Source organism: Stomoxys calcitrans, chromosome 2 (genome assembly GCF_963082655.1).
Source record: "Stomoxys calcitrans chromosome 2, idStoCalc2.1, whole genome shotgun sequence".
Classification (NCBI taxonomy): domain Eukaryota; kingdom Metazoa; phylum Arthropoda; class Insecta; order Diptera; family Muscidae; genus Stomoxys; species Stomoxys calcitrans.
The window spans coordinates 165,436,631-165,451,155 of record NC_081553.1 but is presented as its reverse complement, the minus strand read 5'-3'; the positions used below and the strand labels follow the sequence as shown (position 1 = coordinate 165,451,155).

General features: G+C 36.9%; 1 protein-coding gene across 2 annotated transcripts in view; it reads right to left on the bottom strand.

The window, feature by feature from the left end:
* The window catches only part of LOC106085815 (chitin synthase chs-2), an 86,046-nt gene that overhangs the window by 50,622 nt on the left and 20,899 nt on the right, over positions 1-14,525 (bottom strand). The window lies entirely within an intron of this gene.

The following is a 14,525-nucleotide window of genomic DNA, read 5'->3' as shown; positions in this document are numbered from 1 at the left end:
TGGAAACTATCCTCAAAGCATTGTGGTGGGTGGGTGATTGAACAAAAGCGAATATATTGGAAAATAAACCACAAACACAATGGAATACCAAAGATAATTATAGATGATAACAGTCATAAAGTTCAATTAAAACGTAACACCAACAACCACCAACTCCTAATCATTCATTGAACACTTACTTTGCTTGGCTCGGCTCTTTTGTTGCCAAACAAGAGCCGAATCTATGAACTATCTATGATTTAATATTGAAACCGGTTGTTATTGCTATACATTCATAAATCCATTGCAAACAATTACTCATGATTTGAGACTTAAGGAAAAGGTCGTTCGTTCCATTGGAAACATGTTACAAAGACTCGGATTGGAGTGGCAAAGCAAAGCTGGTGTACCTGGCACCACCATTCATTCTTGTTGTCTTAGCAAGATTTAATTGTTTATTTCTGCATGGCAAGAAATGGGTGGATTTACCGCTAGTAAATGCAATGCCTGAAGGGCAACAATGCCCAAATAGAATATATGAAAACTAAGAAAATGCAAAATTGGTTAATTGTTTTTTTAGATTTTATCCCAATCAGGTAAATATTAAATCATGTTGGGGTTCAATAATTGTTTCGAGATCTGAACAGTGGTCAGTTGTAACAAACTATGTAACAGCAGCAAGAAGTATCTGTGTGGAATTTCATTAAAATATACATAGCACGGTGCGGCTGAACTAACGTTAACGTTACACCTAGAAAATTATTAGAGATTGTGAATTTTTCAAATTCAAAAAACTAAAATAATCTTTGGAGAGTTTTTTTTAATTAATTAATGCACACTAAGTACGCTCTTTTTATAGCCACCACCATAGGATGGGGGTATACTAATCTAGTCATTCCGTTTGTAACACCGCGAACTATTCGTCTAAGACCGCATAAATTATATGTATTCTTGATCGTCTCGACGTCCTGAGTCGATCCATGTCTGTCCGTCCGTCTGTCGAAACCACGAAAGCGGTCGAACGCGTAAAGCAAGCCGCTTGAAATTTTGAACAGATTACTAATATTGATGGAGTATATTGGGGATTGCAAATGGGTCATATCGGATCAGATTTATATATAGCTCCCATATAAACCGATCTCCCGATTTGACTTCTTGAGTTCCTGGAGGCCACAATTTTTGCTCGATTTGACTGAAATGTTGCACATAGTGTTCTGTTATGACTTCCAACAACTGCGTTAAGTACGGTCTAAATCGGTCTATAACCTGATATAGCTCCCATATAAACCGATCTCCCGATCTGACTTTTTGAGCCCTTACATGTCGAAATTTTCTTAATTTTTAAAATTTCAACAAAATCGGGTAATAATTAAAGCTTTTACGAGCTTCAGACCCTTAACCGGCATATCGGTCTATATCAAAATGAGGTCCGATCTTTACCATATTTGGGGAAGATACTTGGAAGCCCATAAGCTTTTATGGGTTTCAGACCCTTTGTCGGGAGATCGGCCTATATGGCAGCTTTATCTAAATATAGTCAGATCCGAACCATATTCGGGACGAATATCGGGAGACCTAAAACTACCTACTGTTTCAAATTTCAGCGAAATCGAATAATAAATAGAGCTTTTATGGGCTTCAGACCCTTTATCTGGAGATCGGTCTATATAGCAGCTATATCTAAATATAGTCCGATTTGAACCATATTTAGGTCGGATATCGAGAAGTTTAAAATAGCCCACCGTTTAAAATTTCAGCGAAATCGGGTAATAAATAATGTTTTTATGAGCTTCAGACCCCTTTTCGGCAGATCGGTCTATATGGCAGCTATTTCCAAATGTAGTCCGATCTCAACCATATTTGAGGCGCGTATCGGGAGGCTCAAAACAACTCACTGTTTCAAATTTCAGCGAAATCGGATAAAAAGTAAAACTTTTATAGGCTTCAGACCCTTAATCGTGAGATCGGTCTATATGGCTGCTATAGCTATTTATAATCCGATCTGAACCATATTAAGGTCAAATTTTGAGATGCTTAAAATAAAATTTCAGCGAAATCGGGTAATAAATAAAGCTTTTATGGGCTTCAGACCTTTATCGGGAGATCGGTCAATATAGCAGCTATATCCAAACATATTCCGGTCTCAACCATATTTGTGTCAGATGTCGGGAGGCCTTAAACTACTCACTGTTTAAATTTCAGCAAAATCGGATAAAAATAAAGCATTTATAAGCGTTAAACCCTTTATCGGAAAATCGGTCTATGTAGCAACTATATTCAAATATGGTCCGATTTGGCTCATTCAAGACCAGTGTGTAACCAGTGTGCATCAAAAATACGTATCTGTGCTCAATATCCCAATTTTTGAAGGCTGTAGAGTGATTACAACAGACAAACGGACAGACACAAGGACATCGTTAAATCGTCTTAGAATTTTACGACGATCCGAAGTATATACTCTTTGTAGGGTCGGAAATTGATATTTCGAAGTGTTGCAAACGGAATGACTAAATGAATACACCTCTATCCTACGGTGATGGGTTGTCATTAAAAACAAAAAAAAAAATTTCCCAAACTTTTTCACAAAAATATCCAAAATACCAGGATACCTAAGAAAGTACTACATCGTATATTGGACGTAGCACAGTAGTTCAGGAAAAAATTAGTGGAAATAAGAGTGGCATCTTTGAACGGACAAAAATATCGTCACAAATTTCATATGGTCTTAGCTGAGGTGTTGGGCGCCTCAATGGCAGAGTTGGTAGCGTGCTCGCAGTGCCAGTGCGGGGGTTGTGGGTTCGATTCCCACCAGATGCCTTGGTGTATCGCTATCGCGGTATCACAATGGACTTAAAATTGTCGAAGTGAGTCTGTAAAGGATTCTTACCTAGCTGAGGTGTTAAGCAGATTATTTCAAAATTAGTCACCGTAGCCCGTTAAAATTTTGTTCGGGCAGTCAAAAGCGCATTTTTGGTCCGTTGTTCAAAATATTAATAATTTGTTTTATATTTGCTGGAAAGTTCTCAAAAACGCCTACAAAGGACATGTCGACACTACACCTACCCTATAAACTTAAGTTGGGCGATATCATTATATTGACGCTCTATATAATTCTGAACAGATGGAAATGAACAAAGGTGTTTTGGACAAATCGGAGTAAAATTATAATAACTATGGAGCTTAGCATTTGTTTTAAGTTTCAAGCTGCCTGGGTGTTCAGTTTTTCATACCCACCACCGATGGATGGGGGTATATTAATTTTTTCATTCCGTTTGCAACACATCGAAATATCCATTTCCAATCCTATAAAGTATATATATTCTTGATCAGCGTAAAAATCTAAGACGATCTAGCCATGTCCATCCGCCTGTCTGTTGAAATCACGCTACAGTCTTCAAAAATAGAGATATTGAGCTGAAACTTTGCACAGATTCCTTTTTTTGTACATAAGCAGGTTAAGTTCGAAGATGGGCTATATCGGACCATATCTTGATATAGCTCCCATATAGACCGATCCGCCGATTTAGGGTCTTAGGTCCATAAAAGCCACATTTTATACGATTTTGCTGAAATTTGGGACAGTGTTAAGCCACTCGACATCCTTCTTCAATTTGGATTAGATCGGTCCAGATTTGGATATAGTTGCCATATAGACCGATCCACCGATTTAGGGTCTTAGGTCCATAAAATGTAAGTTATCTTAGGCCCTTCGACACGCTTCTTTAATTTGGTCCAGATCGGTTCAGATTTGAATATAGCTGTCATATAGACCGATCTCCCGATTTAAGGTTTGGGGCCATAAAAGGCGCATTTATTGTCCGATATTGCCGAAATTTGGGACAGTGAGTTGTGTTAGGCGCTTTAATATTCTTTTTTAATTTGGCTCAGATCAGTCCAGATTTGCATATAGATGCCATTTAGGCAGATCTCTCGATATAGGGTTTTGGGCCCATAAAAGGCGCATTTATTGTCCGATGTCGCCGAAATTTGGGACAGTGAGTTGCGTTAGGCTCTTTGACGACTTTCTACAATTTGGCCCAGATCGGCCGGATCGGCCCAGATTGGGATATATTGGGTTGCCCAAAAAGTAATTGCGGATTTTTTAAAAGAAAGTAAATGCATTTTTAATAAAACTTAGAATGGACTTTAATCAACGCCGACTATTGGGTTGCCCAAAAAGTAATTGCGGATTTTTCATATAGTCGGCGTTGACAAATTTTTTCACAGCTTGTGACTCTGTAATTGCATTCTTTCTTCTGTCAGTTATCAGCTGTTACTTTTAGCTTGCTTTAGAAAAAAAGTGAAAAAAAAATTATTTTTGATTAAAGTTCATTCTAAGTTTTATTAAAAATGCATTTACTTTGTTTAAAAAATCCGCAATTACTTTTTGGGCAACCCAATATATGAAAAATCCGCAATTACTTTTTGGGCAACCCAATAGCTGCCATATAGACCGATCTCTCGATTTAAGGTCTTGGGCCCATAAAAGAGACATTTATTGTCCGATTACGTCGAAATTTGGGACAGTGAGTTGCGTTAGACCCTTCGACAGCCCTCTTCAATATGGCCCAGATCGATTCAGATTTGGATATAGCTGCCAAATAGACCGATCTCTTCATTTAAAGTCTTGGCCACATAAAAGGCTCATTTATAATCGGATTTCGCTGAAATTTGACATAGTGACTTATGTTAGGCTTTTCGACATCCGTGTCGTATATGGTTCAGATCGGTCCATATTAGATGGATATTAAAAAGACCAATATTTTGTTTTACAAAATTGATCAATGACTTGTACTTATTAGACCGCTCAATTTCCGTGGTGAATATGATCCAAATCGGATCATTTTTCGATAAAGCTGCTATGGGGACATAAATTATGCATTTTTCACCGAATTGTGACGAAAGGGGGTTTACATATATACCCGAGGTGGTTGGTATCCAAAGTTCAGCCCGCCTGAACTTAACGCCTTTTTAATTGTTTTATTGTCAGGCCTGAGCCCCCCAAAATTTCCTGTTTTAATGTTAGTGCGTACGATTACTTTTTATTGTTTTGTAGTTCTAATATGCCGCCCCCTAACTATATTCATAACTACGTCCTTGGGTTGACGTCTATTTAGAGGAGCTAGAAAGTTCTTACTACAAACAGGGTATCGAAGCTCTTGAATGTCGCTGGAAAAAGTGTATCGAGCTAAAAAGAGATTGTGTTGAGAAATAATGAAAAGTTTACTTTTGTTTCTATGATAGGTCGGCTACTTTTGGAACCACCCTCATTTAAGGGAGCTATATCTAAAGTCGAAAAGATTTCAAGCTAAATCTGTGTACATAGTAGACATCATAATAAAATACACTTTGCAAAATTATGACAAGTTTGGTTGATAAATGGGCTGGCAAAGGCTCTATAAGTGAAAATCGCCCGGTACATATATATGGTAGCTATATCTAAATCTAAACTGATTTCAATGAAATTTACCAGTAATGTCTAAAAAGGGAGTGATATCAAAATCTGAATCGACTTTTTCCAGTTTCAATAGGTTTCGTCTCTAGATGAAAAAATATCTGTGCCAAGTTTGAAGATGATCAGATGAAAATTGCGACAGACAGACTGGCAAATGTAGCTAATCGAATCAGATAGTGATTCTGAATCGATCTATATACTCATTACTGAATCTATCCACCCTCCTGGGTGCTACATACAAACACAATAATTTATCCCATGGAAGCTGGTTGTCATACCGGTTGAACGGAGTCCTTCACCGGCAAGGGCTGCCGCCTTAGTGTACAACACACTATTACAAAACAACAACAATAATTTATAACTCCCTGTACCACAGTAGTGGTGTAATGTATATCACTTGGGCTAAAAGTACGAAATATTGTTAATGAAAAAGTATGTTCAGTTAATTATGGCAACGACCTAAACGAGCCATTAATAGACCACTGTGTTCACATTAATGCTGCAGTGCCATTTGCATGTTAACAATCGTGTACATGCATGCATTCACAGTTTTTTTGTAAATGAACACCTTGTGTAATTTGTAAATGAACGCCTTTTTCTTTTGATTTTAACAACAATTAACAAAAATTTTTAATGATACGCACAAAATTTCTTCATTTCAACTATGTATTGCAAAATGTTTGCTAAATTTGTACATTTGTTTTGTGCAGTGCAATAAGGCGATGTATTGTCAACCGTACCCATTAAAGCACAGTTCCTATGATAAGACTTCAATGTATGTGTGGGTAGGGCTTGCAGGCTGCCTTTCCATCCCAATGCCATATGGACTCGCTTATTCAGCGAAGGGGGGATTGTGGTGTGGCTTGTGACTGGTGCAGTTAAAATGTTTCCCTATACGAATGAAGTGCCAGAAACCGGTTGATTTACCGCAAAATTTAAATTCAACAATTGTTGGCCGACCTTCTCCTACTCTCCAACAGTGCTCATTCTGTCGGCCATTTAGCCAAGCCAAGCTAAGGCAACCAGTCAGCCAGCCAGTCAGCTTGAAAGAATACGAAAAGGTAACAACATTTCAGATTTTTTTTTTCATACCGACTACTATTAACAATTTTTTATTTCTTCGGCTTTCAGTTGTTTATTTGGTTGTCTCCGCGGATTTCTTAAAAATGCGTCTGAAAGAATATGTATATTTTTTTTTGTGTTCAGAACAAAATGTTAACAGAATTTTTAATTAGATCGCACACAGTGTGTGTTCAGCGATGTGGACGGTGCCTCATATAAAGGCTTCTAATTTATTTGTTGGTTTTATTGCTCCGGAGTTCATTTGACGTGTTCGTTGAGTGAATGATCTGCAGACACAGGAAAGGTCAACATTTGTATTCTAAACAGAATATTGTAATTTGGATTTGTTGGCGGTACAACGAACTATTTCCTCTCAAAAAGAAATGGCTTGAACAGAGATTGATTCCCTACAAGGAAATCAATTAAAAAAATACTCCCAAAGTGGGTGTAAGAAATATTTAAAAAACGGAAACATGTTGTTATTAAAGTTTAATGCATCAAATGAGATATAAACCCCGTCATAAGAATTCAGCTCTGTATTGGCATGGTTAAATCTCTTTGTTAATTTGTCTAAACGATTACTGTAACATAAAACTAAGAACACACACATTTTGTTATGTTGGTTTGATTATAGTGGTAGTTTATGACCATTGTGATACTAATTTTGTAGTGACAGACCGAAGTGGCCAGTGGAAATAGATCCCACGGCCCTTTAGTAGACCGAGCTCTTTACAAGTTCAGCTTCCAGGGGGCTTTAACAAATGGCATTTAACATTTATTGTTTGAACACCTAAGTTGTACAGCAAGGATGAAAAAATCTCAATTTTAATTTATGAGAAGACATGAAAGCGATGTACATTTTAAAATTTAGAATGCCCTAATGCCACTTTTCGGCGTTTTGAGTCTTAAAAGAACACTTTGTAAAAATCCTACCTGCACACACAAAAAAAAACTGATTAGCAATAAACAAAATTTGCCATAAGTAAACTTCATTTGTAAAAAACTTTGAAAATCTGTTACGACAAAAAAATTGGGATCTGTGTTGTTTTTTTTTGATTTATTTATTTTTTAAATAAATACCTACACAAGAAGACAAAAATCTTATAGTTACAGTTTAGGCTTATAAATGTAATGAAATTTCCTAATATAAATAACAACAAGTAAAAAGGCATTAAGTTCGGCCGGGCCAAACTTTGGATACGTACCACCTCTGGCATATATGTAAACCACCTCTCGTCAAAATCCGGTGCAAAATGCATAATTTATGCCCCCATAGCAGCAGCTTTTTTAAAATATGGTCCGATTTGAATCGGATTTGAATGAAATTCGACATGGATATTGAGTGGTCTAATAAGTGCAAGTCATTGTTCAATTTTGTACAACAAGATATTGGTCTTTTTGGAAGTCATATCCAAATATGGGTCGATCTGAACTATATACGACACGAATGTCGAAAAGCCTAACATAAGTCACTGTGTCAAATTTCAACGAAATCGGATTATGAATGTACTTTTTATGAGGCCAAGACTTTAAATCGAAAGATTGGTCTATATGGCAGCTATATCCAAATCTAAACTGATCTGAACCAAATTGAAGGAGGATATCGATGGACCTAAAATAACTCATTGTCCCAAATTTTGGCGAAATCGGACATTTATGCCTCTTTTATGGGCCCAATACCTTAAATCGAGAGATCGGTCTATATGACAGCTATATTCAAATCTAGGCCGATCTGGGCCAAATTGAAGATGGATGTTGACTGGCCTAACGTACCTCACTGTTCCAAATTTTGGTAAAGTCGGACAATAAATGCGCCTTTTATGGGCCCAAATCCTTAAATCGAGAGATCTATCTATATGGCAGCTATATCCAAATCTGGACCGATCTGAGCCAAATTAAAGAAGGACATCGAAGGGCCTAACACAACTCACTGCACCAAGTTTTGGCAAAATCGGACAGTAAATGCGCCTTTTATAGGCCCAAAACCTTATAGCGAGAGATCGGTCTATATGGTAGCTATATCCAAATCTGAACCGATCTAGGCAAAAATAAGGAAGAATGTCAACTGGCCTAACGCAACTCACTGTCTCAAATTTCAGCAAAATCGGAAAATAAATATGGCTTTTATTGGCCTAAGACCCTAAATCGGCGGATTGATCTATATGAGTGCTATATCAAGATATAGTCCGATATAGCCCATCTTCGAACTGCGTATAAGCAAAAAAAAAATCTGTGCAAAGTTTCAGTTCAATATCTCTATTTTAAAAGACTTTAGCGTGATTTCAACAGACAGACGGACGGACATGGCTAGATCGTCTTAGATTTTTACGCTGATAAATAATATATTGGGTTGCCCAAAAAGTAATTGCGGATTTTTTAAAAGAAAGTAAATGCATTTTTAATAAAACTTAGAATGAACTTTAATCAAATATACTTTTTTTACACTTTTTTTCTAAAGCAAGCTAAAAGTAACAGCTGATAACTGACAGAAGAAAGAATGCAATTACATAGTCACAAGCTGTGAAAAAATTTGTCAACACCGACTATATGAAAAATCCGCAATTACTTTTTGGGCAACCCAATATATACTTTATAGGGTCGGAAACGGATATTTCGATGTGTAGCAAACGGAATGACAAAATGAATATACCCCCATCCTTCGGTGGTTGGTATAAAATGAACAATAAATTATATAAAAAATAATTATTACGAAAATGATTTAAAGTATAAATAAAAAAGTTTAAAAAGAAATTAAAAAAAAAAAATTATTGAATATATAATAACGATCCAATTTTAAGCAGTGTGTCAAAATTCTAAACATAGAGCGAATTCTCAAATTAAGACACATGATCCGTTCTTTTCAATCTATACACATACCGAATAATGTTATTAAAAGCTACTTTCAATTTGCGCAGATTCGTTGAATCACAATTCGCGAAAATTTTACATCTGTAAATAAGTCCAGAAACCTGAAAAGTCTTCGCAAGGAGAATACGTATTTTGAGAGGAGTGAAAGAATGAGTGACCCACAAAGAACGTAGTTTTGCATACATCTGTCCGGCAATCACATTCACGTGATTCGACCAACACAGTGAACTATCAAATATCACACCAAAGTTCTTCGCATTCGAAACAATGTCAACCTTTTGGTAATTTATAAATACATAAGGAAACCTCTTATTTTTATGGATAACAAGACATTAAGATTTGGGTGGATTCAATAATAATCCATTAACCGTGGCCCACCTATAAACGCTGGCAAGATCAACATTAAGTTTAGTTACACACTCATCAATATTACCCACAGAACCGCTAAGATATATCTGTATGTCATCAGCAAACATGAGGGCTTGACATGAGCCAATTGTCTGTAAAGGTCGTTTGTATAAAGAGAAAATAATAGGGCCCTATAATCGTACCCTGTGGCACTTCTTTGGGTGATAATAATAGCTTAGATTTTTTATTTCCAATGCATACGAATTGCAGCCTACTACTAAGGGAGGACTTCATTAATTACACGGCCGTACTGCTGAAATTAAAAAGTACTCTAATGCTTGGTACGTAAGTTCACATGATTGACAGAATCGAAGGCTTTGGAATGATGAATAAGTATCTGAAAAGCAACCCTACCTATCCAAATGGTTGGGTAGGTACTAGAAATCAGAATGGAATTAAAAAGGTACGTAAAGTATGGAAGAAGGTGGGGAGGAATTATGAGAATAATTTCGGGTCTATATTATCTAGGCACACAGCATTAGACTTGACTAATGAAAAACTTTTCAAAACTTCCTCATTGCTGACAAATCTAAACTCAAAACTATTTTCCATATCCATGTTATCATTACGCGTCGCGTATTAGCAAGAAAGGAGATGTCTGTCCGTATGGTAAGGACATCGACAGAAGACTTATTAAGTTCGTTTATATCTCCATGGTAGTGTGAAGTAAATCTGGATTTCCCAATTCCAATCTCATGTATGGCATTCAATTTGCATTTTGTATCTGCTGCAGGACTAAATTTCGATGAATATTATTCAAGTTTCGCTCCTTTGATCGTGCTATTAGCTATCCTTCTTACAGTACAAAATTCATCAAGAAGCTCAGGAGTTCTGAAACGCTTCCGTCTAGAGTATGCAAGGTCCCTCTCTCTCTCTTATGAGGGTTTAAATTCTAGAACTAAACCAAGGTTTAATATTCGAACCGACTATTTTATCTCTTACAGGGACAGTTGCATCGTAAAGTCTAGTTATATTATCATGTAAAAAACTAGTCTGTTGATCAACATTGATGAGTGTGTTTTCTACACAAATTGACATGGACGGACAGAAGGACATAGCTAAATGTAATAAGAAATTGGACGAGTCGATCCGCAACACACCGGTCTATGTATATCTTTTTAAACAAATGCGCTATGTGCTATTACCCTATATCATAGCGCAGTAGTGGTACCAATTCTGATCACTGGCTGACCGGCCATTACTCAATGAAAAAAACCAAACATGAGACGTTTGAGAGTACGATTATGTCCTCACACTCTCTGGAAGAGACGCAAGCAGTAAATAATTCATACTTTTTCATACTTTCGTGAAGGTTAGGTAGGGTTAGGTTTAAGTGGCAGTCTGCCATCAGACTCACTTAGAACTTTTCGTCCATTGTGATACCACAGGAACAGAAGAAGGAAGATCCCTTCTAGTTCCTTCCTTCGAACCATCCAGATCGCTTTAAAAAGCCCAATAACTTGCAAATGTTTACATGCGCTAAATCAGATAGGTCTCAAAGAAATGAGAACCTTAAGTGGAACTCCTTCTAACTGCTAGTGCGGGACACACACGCACAGTCTCTAATTCTTCGATATCCTCACAGCTTTCGCAAAATTCGTTGCTAGCAACCTTCAGTCTGTTAGCATGTTTTCCGATTAGACAGTGACCGGTCATGGCGGACATAACGACTGAGACGTCCGTTCTAGCCAATGATATCAAAGCGGTAGACCTCTATAAGAATAGATTGGGCCACATTGTTTGGAATGCTCACAGCCTCCTCTTTGTAACCATCTATCATTCGTCAGTGATCGGCTTGTGATGGGCTTTAAATACTAAGAAGTAAGATCGGCTATGTTCGGCCAGGCCGAATCTTGGGAGTTCACCACTATGAATTCTGGTACAAATTTTCACAAATTAACTTAGTTGAAGGACTCATTTATACTTTACGTATCAAATTTCTGCCAAACCAGAGAAATGTTGAAGCTTCTAGGACCCGTAGAAGGCTAATTGGGAGATCGGTTTATATGGGAACTAAATCAGGTTATGGACGATTTCAACCGTACTTGGCGCGGTTATTGAAAGTCGTAACAAAACGCACAATCCAAAATTTCAGCCAAATTGGATGACAATTGCTTTTAGAAGCTCAAGAAGTAAAATCCGGGGATCGCTTTATATGGGGATATATCTATGGACCTTTAAGGGCGGAATTTGGTGTGGATGTTAAAGGGTTTAAAAGTACTTTGCGTACAAAAAGTCAACAAAATGGGACAAAAAGTCAAATCCGTGGATCGGTTCATATGAGGGCTATATCAGGTATTGAGAGTTCGATCAAAACTCTTTCTGTTAAATTTAAGCCAACTTGGATAAAAATCAAAACCGAAGATCGGGGCTATGTGATGTATTTTTTCGTTTCATCACTATCGTGATTTCGACAGCGGAGGGACAAACGGACATGTCTAGATCGACTTAAAATGTCAAGAAGTTCAATAATATATATATTTAAGGGATTTCAGATGAATATTTCGTGGTGTTGCAAACGAAATGACTAGATTAGCTCACCTCCATCCTAAGGTAGTGGGTATAAAAAAGTAACCTTGCAGAAAATTTAAGTCAGGAATTTCGAAAAGTCAGGAAAATCAAAATCCTTTGCTATTCTCCATTCCACCCCTGTAAGTTGTTCCAAGTCTGGTATTATATCTCCACCTAAGTGTCGGGGTCTGTAAGCCATGAAACTTGTGCATTGGCATAGGAAATTCTCCAACCTTTCATCATGTTATCACTTGACGTCCCTGTTCTGCATAAGTGCACTCGTGGTCCTATCCCGAAATCAGTACTGATCTCCTTCTTACACCCTTTCAATAATAGCCTCATCTTCTCGCGTGTCGGATTTCTGATGATTTTCTGTAGTTTAAACCACAGGTTTTGTTGCTTCAAATAGAAGGCTTCAAAAGAATACCGAACCATGCTTAAGACATTCCCTTATATACTTAATTTGGCCCAAAACAAATTTTCCTAAAATGTAAGGAACTCACGAAACTCCTGCGTTTTCCTATGATTGAGAAGATAGAAACCGAATCACTGAAAGGCCATTACAAAAAGTGCATAATACAGCTGCCTCGTGAATTGAAAAACAACAAGGGTATTACACTTGAGGGACAACACTTTAAAGGAGACCAAAAAATAATATGAAATAATAAATCATTTTTTGCACCAGAGAGGTATATTTTTGGTGTGAACATAATATGGAAGGTATACCAATCAAATGAAACTGTTTTCCCTAATATAAGCACTGCAACCAACCACTGCAACTAATTGCTATTATTACATGCGGAAGTTATCGCAATGTGGTAGTGTACTGCGATTTGTGCTACCCATATGATTGTTTACTTTGTGGTTGATTAGTCAATAGAGTTGGCTTATGAGTTTCACATGGAAGTATTCAAACAATGAATGAAGCTAAGACAAAACATATTCATAAAACTCTGGGTAATAAAAATTTTGCTTGCCTGTGACACTTGTTTTATTTAAATGTTTCCTGGTTCTTGGTTAGGGTTAATCAGTTTTAAGGAAGTTGTTTATATTGGCTTAGTACAAATAATTTTCTAAGCGTTAAGTATTCTTCCATTTTCTGTAAGGTGGGTTAGATTTTGTCGTTTCTAAAGACATTGCACTTTACTGGCAGCTGAAAAAATTTGAGAATTAATTGATTTGGTTGGCGTATCTGAATTCAAGACACGCCAAATGGGTGTTCATTTGTTATATGTTACTTTTTTAATTAATTAAAATGTTTGTGTATTAACCCAAATCAAGTATAGAAACTACGTTTAAGCAAATGCAGGGCCCTGCAAAAATTTTCGATTATCAATGAATATTCCGCGAATCTTCTAGTTGACGATTTTGGAAGAATTTATCTAAAAGTCGTAGGCAAATCCCACGTCGTGGGGAGTTGTGTCTTCAATATGAATCTTCTAAAGGAGTTTTCTGCAAATCGTCTTTCTATGTTGCCAACAGGTAACTCAAAAGACAGAATCGGGTGGATGAATAATGAATATCTTAGGAGTTTTAAAAGATTTGGCAACTATTCTTCTTTAATATTTGCTCATCGTTCGCTTAGAAAATATTAACATTCCTACCCAGCTTCATCTCCAACGATTTATAAACAAATCGTATGTGTGATTAAAGCTCCATAAGTTGCAAACAAGTCGTTGATTAAATCTCTTTTATTGGGGAATTGCTATTTTTATACTCCACTCAACCAAATTTGTTATTCAAAACAGCAAAAATGTTTGCTAAAACAACAGTTTTTGTCTGCTGAAAATAGGAAAGCAGCCATTACTGCTGTTTCAGCAAACAAAGTGCTGATGTTTTAGCAAACATTTCGGTCAGCTTAATCAGCAAACAAAATCTGCTGTTTCAAGTACAAAAATCGTCGTGACATTTTATGTCGATCTAGCCATGTCCGTCCGTCTGTCTGTCGAAATCACGCTAACTTTCGAAGGAGTAAAGCTAGCCGTTTGAAATTTTGCACAAATACTTCTTATTAGTATAGGTCAGTTGGGATTGTAAATGGGCCATATCGATCCATGTTTTGATATAGCTGCCATATAAACCGATCTTGGGTCTTGACTTCTTGAGCCTCTAGAATGCGCAATTCTTATCCGATGGAATGGAATGAAATTTTGCACGACGTGTTTTTTATGATATCCAACAACTGTGTCAAGTATGGTTTAAATCGGTCCAAAACCTGATATAGCTGCCACATATACCGAAC